An 11,343-nucleotide genomic window follows, 5' to 3' on the forward strand; every position below is an offset into this window, starting at 1 on the left:
ACGTCACTCTTCTAGCACTTATCTCATTATTGGTGGCATTTTGCTTTCATGTTCATTACTAATCCGTGAAGTTCCTTGAAGATATCTACATATTCACTATTGCCAAGCACCATGTCTGGCAGGTAGGAGAAATGTAATTCTTATGGCATAAGCCAATGAAAATTACACTGGCTCATGCCACAACTCTGTGTGAGTTATCAGACTTTAAAATTAACCAAATTCCTACTGTAACTTTGCACTGTGTGATAGATATACTTAAACAGGACATAACAGAGAAGATAAGCCTTGCCTCTGTGTGTGTCTGATTTTACTCAACTAACATTTATTGGGTTCTTACTCTGTGCCAGATATTGTTTTCGCCCCTGGGTACACAGCAGTTCATAAATCAAAGTCTAGTGGGGAAGACACACACACACACACGCACACACACATTATACAATATGTTAAACAGCAGTAAGTGCAAAGGGGAAAAATAAAAGCCACGTGGGAAAAGAAGGTTGTAACTTTAGACAGGGTGGACAGCATCCTCACTTAGAAGGTAAAATTAAGGACCAAGGGAAGGAGAAGGTGCAAGTTGTGTAGCTATCAGGGGCAGGGTAAGACCCAGCCACCCAGCCTTCCTAACCTTCATCTGCAAGACACTCCCACTGACACCCCATTCCTTCAGAAACCCCCAGTTCTCAAACCCCATCACCATTACCTACCTATTTAAACCTATTATATCACTCAGCACAGAAAGCCCTGAGATCCAGAGCCAGGCTTCACTTCTTACACAGTAATGCCCACACCTTATTCTGCTCCATCTCCCAAACATCCGAGCCCCAAAACACTCACAGTCCATCATCAGCAAAATCCCCATTATCCTCAACCTCTTCTCTGATCACTCCCTCACCTTCCTGAGAACATCTGTTTGCATGGAGCCCATACTCCAGTATCACTGAGCCTGGCGACAAAACATATATTCTTATTCTTTTTCTCCTTCCAGACTATACTCCTTTTCTAGACCATAAAAAGCAATTTTACTTGGGAGTTCTGAGGTGGCAGGATTGCTTGAGCCCAGGAGGTCGAGGCTGCTGTAAGCCATGATTGTGTCACTGCACTCCAGCCTGGGCAATACAGCAAAACCCTGTCTCAAAAAATAAATAAATAAGTCGGGTGTGGTGACTCACGCCTGTAATTCCAGCATTTTGGGAGGCCAAGGCAGCCAGATCACTTGAAGTTAGGAGTTCGAGACCAGCCTGGCCAACATGGTGAAACCCCGTTTCTAATAAAAATACAAAAAAATTAGCCGGGCGTCAGGGTGCACGCCTGTAATCCCAGCTACTCAGGAGGCTGAGGCGGGAGAATCATTTGAACCTGGGAGGCAAAGGCTGCAGTGAGCCAAGATCACACCACTGCACTCCAGCCTAGGCAACTGAGTGAGACTCTATCTCAAAAAATAATAAATTAATTAATTAATAAAAAGCAATTCTGACTCTCATATGACCAAACTATACAATCTACTGCCCCTCCTTTATTGTCTACCAACCTCCAGAGATCAATGGCATCTTCCCCCTCATTTCTTAAAATTTCCTGGCTGAGCACCTGGAAGAACAGATTTGCCATTCATTGAAATGGGGAAGATGGAGGATTGAAACAGGTTTTGGGGAATCAGAGACCAAGAGTTGAATTTAGGACATTTTAAGATGCCTATGAAATATGCACGTAGAGACACTGGGTCAGCAGCTGGATGCACCAGAATGGAACTCACCAAAGAGGCCAAGGCTGTGAAGCATAAATTTGGACATCCTCAGCATAAAGATGGTATTTAAAGCCTTGACACTGGATGAGATCAATGAGGGATTGAGGGCAGTCAAAAAGAGAGGAGGTGGCCGAGCACAGTGGCTCATGCCTGTAATCCCAGCACTTTGGGAGGCTGAGGCGGGTGGATTACCTAAGGTCAGGAGTTCGAGACCAGTCTGGCCAACATGGCAAAACCCCATCTCTACTAAAAATACAAAAAATTAGCTAGGTGTGGTGGTGGGAGCCTGTAATCCCAGCTACTCAGGAGACAGGAGAATTGCTTGAACCCAGGAGGCGGAGGTTGCAGTGAGCCGAGATTGCGCTATTGCACTCCAGCCTGGGCAACAAGTGCAAGACTCCATCTCAAAAAAAAAAAAAAACAAAAAAAAACAGATAGGCAAAAAGTGTAGTGTCCTTGAGGCTAAGTGATGAAAGTGTTTCGAGGAGGAAAGCGCTATGTTAAATGCTGTGAACAGATGAAGGGTAAGGAGAACTGAGAACTGACCTCTGAATTTGGCAAAGTAAAGGTCATGAGAACTTCGATGAGAGTAGTTGAAGGCAGGGACAGCAAAAGCTTGAGTGGAGAGGATGCATGACAGAATAAGAAATTGAAGACAGTAGGCACAGCTAACACCAGGAGTTCTGTTATAAAGGAAAGGAATTACATAGAAAAGTAAGGTGAAGAGGAGTATTTTTTACAATAGGAGAAATAAAAGCATGTTTGTGTAGGCTGATGAGGATGGAGAAAGGGGAGAATTGCTAGTCATGTTCTTGAGGAGATGGGAAGAGTCTAGTACTGAAGTGGAATAACATCTCACACTACTTTCCAGACACAATTCTAGACTTTAACAATATAATACAGCAAAATATATACATAATCAAAGGAAAAGGAAAAAGGGCAATGTGGAGGCAAACATGTATGTCATTTCATACTTGGTGTCTAAAAAACATAAACATATAAAAAACATAAACAGAAAAAGAAATACAGATGCCAAAACATTAAAAGCATTCTCACTCCACTGAAGAGATGGAAATGAAAACAGTAACATTACCATTTTTTCCCCACCCTGAGTTGTCAAAGACTAAAAACTGATAATACCCAGTATGAAAAACAGAAACTCTTTTTTGCTTTTGTTTGTTTTTCACCATTCAACTTGAAGAAACTCTTTCATGAAGTACTTACTGAGCAAATAAACTGGTACAACATTTTGAAGGACAATATGACAACATCCAGCCAACTGTAAATGCAGAGGAACTTTGACTCAGCAATTTCACATCTAGGCATTTTGTCCCACAGTTGTACTGGCATAAACTCACATTTGCAATAAACTGAAAGTAAATGTCCATTAACAGGAGATCAGCTAATCATGGTAATCATATTATGCAACTGTTAAAAAGAACAAGTAAGCTCTTTACTGATATGGAAGTAGTGAATATATCCAAGATATGTTGCTAGTTACAAAGACAAAGTGCATAGCAGTGTGTATTATAAGAAATAAAGACAAAAAAATGCATTTATGGCCGGGCGTGGTAGCTCATGCCTGTAATCCCAGCACTTTGGGAGACCAAGACGGGCGGATCACGAGGTCAGGAGATCGAGACCATCCTGGCTAACACAGTGAAACCCTGTCTCTACTAAAAATACAAAAAATTAGCCGGGCGTGGTGGCGGGCACCTGTAATCCCAGCTACACGGGAGGCTGAGGCAGGAGAATGGCGTGAACCTGGAAGGCAGCAGATCTTGCAGTGAGCCGAGATCGCACCACTGCACTCCAGCCTAGGGGACAGAGCCAGACTCTGTCTCAAAAATAAATAAATAAATTACAATTACATGGACCTATGCATTTAGTACGGCAACCATTAGTCACGTGGCTACTGAGCACTTGAAATGTGGCTAACGTGACTGAAGAATTGAATTTTCCACTTTAATTGAAGTTAATTAAATTTTAAAAGTGAGTAAGTACAAAATATTTTTCTCTTAAACACTTTATTCTCTTGGTAGGACGGCATTTCACTTTAACCACTGCATGGCATAAGATGCTGCTGTACTGAAGCCCATGTCAGTGTGCATCACCTCCCAGATTGCAAAGAAACATGTCTGCAATCTCATCAGTGTCAATGGACTGATTCTGTTTGAATAATTTTTTTTCAACACATGGACATAACACTGTTATGCATCTATTTGAATAGTTTATGAAAACAGTACAAGTTACAGTGATCTACTTAAATTGTAATTGGTAATTATCTTGGTCCATTTTCTGCTGCTATAAAGAATACCAGAGAAGAGACTAGGTAATTTATAAAGAAATTTATTTCTCACAGTTCTGGAGCTGGGAAAAACAAAAGCATGGCACTGGCAACTGGCAAGGGTTGCCCCATGGGGGAAGAGTACAAAGGCAAAACAGCCTGTCAGAGAGAGGCTCTCTTTTGTAACAAAGCCACCCCTGAAATCAGTAACCCACTTCTGAGATAACAGCATTAATCCATTCATTAGGGTGGAGCCCTCATGACCTAATCACCTCTTAAATTTCTCACCTCTCAACACTGCTGCATTGGGAATTAAGTTTCCAACAGGCGTTTTGGAGCGGATATTCAGGCCATAGCAGTAATTAAGTTGAAATGTTTAATATTTTAATTATGGCATATTTTTCTAGTTTGAAAAATATGTATGAACAATTTTTAAAATTTAAAACAAAGCTACACTATGGAAGACTCAAGTGGAGATGCAGAAGCTAGTACTATGACCAGAACAGTGAAGGAAAAAAGACTGGAAGGAGGCACCTCACAAGTTTCACATCAAATGGCAACCACAATTTGCTGTGGCAAAGCGAACAGAAAAAGTTTTAAAAAATTTTAAGATAACTAATATTGAGACATTATCAGCAAAAATACAGCAATTTTTTATAAGTTTATTCTCAATAATAAAAAAACAAATTGATATGCAGTTGACCGTTGAACAACACAGTAAGGGTTAGGGGGACCAACTCCCCATGCAACCGAAAACCTAAGTATAACTTTGACTTCTCCAAAGCTTAACCACTAATAGCCCACTGTTGACTGGAGGCCTCATCGATAACAGTTAACACATATTTTGTATGTTATGTGTATTATATACAGTATTTTTACGACAGTGTAACCTAGAGAAAAAAAGTTAAGAAAATAATAAAAAATACATATTTACTATTGGTTAAGTGGAAATGAATCATCATAAAGGTCTTCAGACTTCATACTTGGTGTCTAAAAAACATAAACATATAAAAGATATGCAGGGAGACCTTTATGATGATCCACTTTCACTTAATGGATAGTAAAGGTCTTTGTGTCACTAGTCCTCACATTGAACTAGGCTTAGGAAGATAAAGGGTTGGTTTTGCTGTCTCAAGGGTGACAGAAGCGGAAGAAAATCCAAGCATAAGCGAAACCACAAAGTTGAAACTCATGTTGTTCGAGAGTCAACTGTAATTAGTCACCTGTGTCAGAACTAAATATCCAACAAAAAAAAAGTTTTATGATTTTGAACAGAATCTGAGCTTTTAACTTTGGCCAGTTATAAAAAAGCCTGGAAGGAAGGAGGATGAGGGGAGAGAAAGAGATAGAAATGAAAAGAAAAAAGAAAATTATTTTCAGATGAAGAGGAGGTAAATAGGTTATCTGAGTTGAGGAAATTTTGTTAGAACATTGTGAGATTTAAAAAGACATTTTAATTAAAAGGTTAAAGATATTTTCTAAAAAGTGAAAAATTTTCAATGAACTGACCAAACAATTGTCCACAGACCCTTCTATTACCATCCAGGTTCAAAGCTGTAAAAAATTACAAGCACTTGTCTTTAGCTTTGTCTGAGTAATGCAATGAGAGACTGACCAATCACCAATTTAGGTGTGTTTTATCTCAGATTATCTAAATTTACAAAGAGATGATATCAATTCAAAGCCTTAAAACTGAACCTGTGGCATGAATATTTTTTAATCTTTTTTTTTTTTTTTTTCCTTGAGACAGGGTCTCACTGTCACCCAGGCTGGAGTGCAGTGGCATGATCACGGCTCAGTGGAGCCTCTACCACCCAGGCCCCAGTGATCCTCCCACCTCAAGCCTCTGGAGTAGCCGGGACCACAGGCATACACCACCACACCCAGCTAATTTTTTAAGTTTTTGTAAAGAGTGGTCCCCCTATGTTGCCCATGCTGGTCTCGCAATCCTGGGCTCAAGCCATTCTCCCACCTTGGCTTCCCAAAGTGCTGGGATTACAGGCGTGAGCCCCTGCACCCAGTATTTTACGTCTGACAGAAGAATTTTAGCTAGATATGAAAACATTACTTTTTTTCTTTTTTTTTTTCTGAGACAGGGTCTCACAATGTCGCCCAGGCTGAAGTACACTGGCACAATCACGGCTCACTGCAGCTTCAACCTCCACTGCTTAGGTGATTCTCCCATCTCAGCCTCCAGAGTAGCTGGGCCTACAGGTGTGTGTCACCATGCCCAGCTTATTTTTTATTTTTTTATCTTTTTGTAGAAACGGGGTGTCCCTCTGTTGCCCAGGTTGATCTTGAACTCATAGGCTCAAGATATCCTCCTGCTGGTATTACAGGTGTGAGTCACTGTGCCCAGCCTAAAAATCAGTTTCTATCACGACAGATGGTGTCATTCTATAAAGCAAAAAATCTGAATTTAATGGGATTTTACAACGAGAGACTGCTGTTTCCCTAGCTGATTCATTCCCCTGTATAATACACATTGAAAATTCTTGTGTTTGGTTTTCTGAAGCATAATCCACGAATAGTATCATGAATATAGTTGTTACAATTGTTCAGTATGTACAAATGCTATCAACTGCCAGTTTATAGAACTGTTAAAAGACATTGAAGACAGTGAACGTAATGATACTGTGTTTTTGCCATCGCTCCCTGGTTGAGTTGTAGAAGAGTTGTATAAAGGCTTACTGTACGGTTAATTGCAACTGAAGATTTTCTTGGAACAACATGATTGCCTGCCAACCATTTAATAACCAAAAACAAAAATGCCAATGTGATGTACATTTTCTCACTGTATCACACTTTGAGAACCACAGCTACTCAGGCATTTAAAATAACAAAAACAAAAATTGCTGCCACAGGCAGTAACAAAAATAAATAATGATGTGTGAACATCAGACAAATATGTTTCCTTTTTTTTTTTTTTTGAGATGGAGTCTCACTCTGTTGCCCAGGCTAGAGTGCAGTGGTGTGATCTTGGCTCACTGCAACCTCAGCCTCCCGGGTTCAAGCGATTCACCCACCTCAGCCTCCAGAGTAGCTGGGACTACAAGCATGCACCACCATACCCGGCTATTTTTTTTGTATTTTTAGTAGAGACGGGGTTTCACTATGTTAGTCAGGTTGTTCTCAAACTCCTGACCTCAAGTGATCCACCTGGCTCGGCCTCCCAAAATGCTGGGATTACAGGCATGAGCCACCACACCTGGCCCATGTTTCCATGTATATGAAGCTGAAGAACAGGCAATATAAATCCATAGTTACAAAAGGCATATTGGTCGTTATCCAGGAAAATGGGAGTTGTCCTGACTGTGAAAGTTGATCATACGAATTGGGTCATTCTTGTCATATCCAACTAAACAATCAAGAAGTCAAGAGGGAAAGGCACTCAGGACACACAACTTTGCTCCAAGAATGGAATTCTCTATAAGTCAGTATGCTGAAACTGCCGGTTGTAACCCGAGACAAGTTTGATCTATAGATGCTGAGGTAACTTGCTGCAATTGTAGGACTAATTTTGCCCTCCACCATGGCCCACTAGGTAGGACCTGCTGCCTCCCCAGAACCTTAGGAGAACCAATGAACTTTCTCAAAGAGCAACACATACAACAATTCTTTTTTATAAAACCTCCAGCTTTCTCTTTGTTCTTTGGACATACTGAAGACCACTTGGTCTGTACGCCTGGAATTGCCATTCTTCCCAAATAAAACGTTAAACTTAAGAGATTCATCTCCAAATTTTTGACTTCAACAACTGGGAAGGTTAATACAGGGGGTGGATAAATTTAGGCTGTACACTTAAGATTAGCGCACTTTACTGGATATCTGTTATTCCTGAATAATTTGTAAAAACTTTTTCTAAGCAAATTGTTTTTCAGTAGGAAAACAATCTAAAAAAAGTAATGACTTTTTTTTTTTTCAAAATCAACCACGTAACTTTGCTTAATTTCAATGACCTTAGCAGAAAATCTTTCGAAATCCAAATTCAGAAGGGAGACAAACTACAAGGTCATTTCATAATATGGAAAACTAGAAAAATTCCCTACTAGACTGACAAGTGCAAGTAGTCTTGGGATGCAGCAGCCAGACATGTGCATCTCCCCCTCCAACTCCCCACCAAACACACCTTCTATACCTTCAATTTCATGACCGCGATTCTAAAAATATATTTAATGTCAGCATGAAGTATAAAAACAGCTTCACCAGAACCTGCTACTTATTATTGATACTGAGGTCTTGGTAAAGGGAGCATTGATAATATATATGCCGAGACAGGATTACCATGTGGACTCAGACTTTACAGATATCAAAATCTGAAGGACACGGGTGCACGTGTATGTCAAACTCATCAAATGGAATGCATTTAAACATGTGCCATTTTTATTGTATGGCAATCATACCTCAATAAAACTTTTTTAAAATGTAACAAATTAACAACCTTGAAATCTCCAGAGAGTGCTATGTAAACATTCTTTAAAGCAGTATGAAAAAAAGATAAATTATCTGCACGGTGAGGGAGGAAAGTGGATACAAACAGCAAATTCAAAGCCACTCTTAGACCGTGAAAAGTAACTAGTTGGTTTGGGAAGTGATTTAGCAGTCCTCTAAAATACAACACGTCCTTGAAAGCCATGAATCCACACGAAGCTTCAAGAGAGACGCCCTTGACAAAGCTGGGCAAGACGGGCCCTTAGGACAGCCAGCAACGCTACTTCACCACCCTGCTCCAGCGGACTGCGGCTGCTGCGCTGCCCACAGGAACTCAAGTCCCGCCACAGCCGGGACAGCCAGACACCCCAGAGAGACCGGCTTCCTCAGCTCCGCGAAGAACAAAGCAGCGCGAATGAACGAAGCCACTGAACTGCCGTGGGCCGCAGGGCGCCCCAGCGCCCCGCTCCCTCCGCGCCCCGCCGAGCCAACCCCGAGGTCCGAGCGGAGCCCTGCCTGCCCACCGCCGTCCATCTCCGGCGCGGGGCGGCTGACAAAGAGCTCCTCCGCTCCTTTCGCCCACAAATTACCGCTCCGTGAAGCCCGGGCCGCTCAGCAGCACGAACCGACGCCTGAATCTCCGCAGCGTTTACAAATGAGCCGCCACAATCACCGCCTGCGTCGGAGCCCCGCCCCCGTCCCGAGGCCCTGTGGGAAGTGAGGATCTCACCCGCGCCTCTGCGCTAAAGCGCAGGCACCGCTGAGCCCAGGGAAACTACAACTCCCAGTGATGCCACAGCGACGGGCTTTGCCCGGCGGGGGATGGACTGCGCGCCGCCTTCCGACCAGCAGCGGGCCAGTGGTCGACGTAGGCGGGCGGCGTGGCGGGACGGAAAACCGTTTCCGGGAGAGACCTTACGTGGTGGACGTCGCCCCAGGCTCCGACACTTAGAAAACTAAAGGGAGCGCCTAAGGGAGCAACGGATCTCCGTGTTCCCAGCAAAGCAGGGAGCACAGGGACTCAAAGCTAACCTAGAGCCCGACCGACGCTTTAGGAGGTGTTTCGATTTTTATTTTATTTTTCTATTTGCGTACGGTCTATTTTGTCGTTTTTTTGGTTTGGTTTGGTTTTTTTCTTTGTTTTCCGCTTTGGCTGAGTGTGACTTAGTAAAGGAGAAAAAGGGCAGTCCGCTACACCATTTCATAAGACGAAAATAACCCTGTGAGAATTCACTCCAAAAATAGGCATCTTTCATCTCTCCTCAAATGGCTAATCGGTGGTTTGGCAGTGTGTCCATTAGATTCTGAAACTAGTTTGAATACTGACAGGGCAGAATTCAAGAAATGTTTTTTTGTTTTGTTTTGTTTTAACTGCCACGGCCGTTTCATCTAGGAAGTTACAGCACCGTGAGTTACCACGGTTCTACATACCTGGCTTCCTTGTCTGATTAAACAGCAGGCCAAGTAAAATGTTTAAAGAAATCAAATGAAGTGCCATTTATAACCGTTATAACTGAAACGAACGACCGCTAAAGACAAAAATATTTCACAGAAATTTGGCTCTCCAAAATTTGTTTTGCTTCTACTTCAAAAACAGTCTACTTCTCTAAATCAAGATTTCAGTTGTGCTTCTTTTTTCAATTTTTCTTTTTTTCTTTTTTTGAGACGGAGTCTCGCTCTGTCACCCAGGCTGGAGTACAGTGGCGCGATCTCAGCTCACTGCAAGCTCTGCCTCCCGGGTTCACGCCATTCTCCTGCCTCAGCCTCCCGAGTAGCTGGGATTACAGGCGCCCACCACCACGCCTGGCTAATTTTTTTTTTGTATTTTTAGTAGAGAAGGGGTTTCACCGTGTTAGCCAGGATGGTCTTGATCTCCTGACCTCGTGGTCCTCCCACCTCAGCCTCCCAAAGTGCTGGAATTACAGGCCTGAGCCACTGCGCCCAGCCCAATTTTTCTTTTTAATTTTCATTGTGGATGAGGAAGCTAAAGCCTGAGACTTCCGAGATCACACAACTACTTAAGATGCCAGACAAGGACCCAAACAATCTTCCTTTTCATTTATGATAGCCCTTTGGCTTGAAAGCATGACCAAAAGTCTCATCATTCTTCCTAAAATGTGTATCTTTGAGGATAGTCACAATATCCTCTATTTTTTGTGGCTATATTTTATTCGTATGTTTTTATTTTAATATAGTATGTAGTGCCACATTGTTAGTTGATTGAATAAATAAATGAATCTTTTACCACACTCAAGTCTTAACTGGCTGTTAAATTAAGGTTATCATGTGTAAGTTTTCACCTGTAGCCCATGTAATTCTCAAAACTGCCCACTAAGCTTCAAGGGTTCAAATCCATTACAAGGTGGAAAGGCTGGTGGGGAGAACTTCCATCTTCTACTCTGCCAGACAATAAAAGGTTCTACCTTATCAGTGGTTCCTATCCTTGTTGCACCTTCAGATGGTGCTGTAGAGAAAAATTAGACTAACTGTTGCGGCACAGGGGTTTTAATGCCAGATTACCCGTTCTGATACAATTCTTTATGCCATCATAGGAATCAAGAGGGCACTCCTATGTCATGGTTAAGAGTCCAGGATTTGGAATCAGGCAGACCTGGGATCAAATCCTAGCTTGATAACTTACAAACAGCTTTGTAGTCTTCAGCACGCAACTTTTCTGAAACCAGTCTTCTCATCTACAAAACAGGGGTGGATAATAATGAGACCTTCATAGGACTGTCAAGAAGATTACATTAAAAGAAAGACTATGTATGAAAACGTAGCATAAAACCTCCACATAGTAAAAAGTCAATGAACAGGAGGTGTTTTCATCTTTATCATGAATTTAACTGTTGGTGAACTCTGTCTACCAAAACCTAGCTCTGTG

The 11,343-nt window shown here is 42.0% G+C and overlaps 1 protein-coding gene across 5 annotated transcripts in view; it reads right to left on the minus strand.

Moving 5' to 3' along the window:
- Positions 1 to 11,141, minus strand: part of CENPJ (centromere protein J) — a 43,305-nt gene extending 32,164 nt beyond the window's left edge. The window contains exon 1 of one of the 5 annotated variants that reach the window (XR_009213207.1): positions 9,050 to 9,118. The gene's annotated coding sequence lies outside the window, so the exon portion shown is untranslated. Of the gene's footprint in view, positions 1 to 9,049; positions 9,151 to 9,189; positions 9,217 to 10,882; positions 10,934 to 11,100 lie in introns of those variants that run through there. The other 4 variants (XM_032150636.2, XM_058437762.1, XM_058437761.1 and 1 more) reach the window with 4 other exon arrangements.
- Positions 11,142 to 11,343: the final 202 nt, after the last annotated feature.

The sequence above is a fragment of the Hylobates moloch genome, unplaced genomic scaffold (assembly GCF_009828535.3).
Source record: "Hylobates moloch isolate HMO894 unplaced genomic scaffold, HMol_V3 SCAFFOLD_4, whole genome shotgun sequence".
Classification (NCBI taxonomy): Eukaryota; Metazoa; Chordata; class Mammalia; order Primates; family Hylobatidae; genus Hylobates; species Hylobates moloch.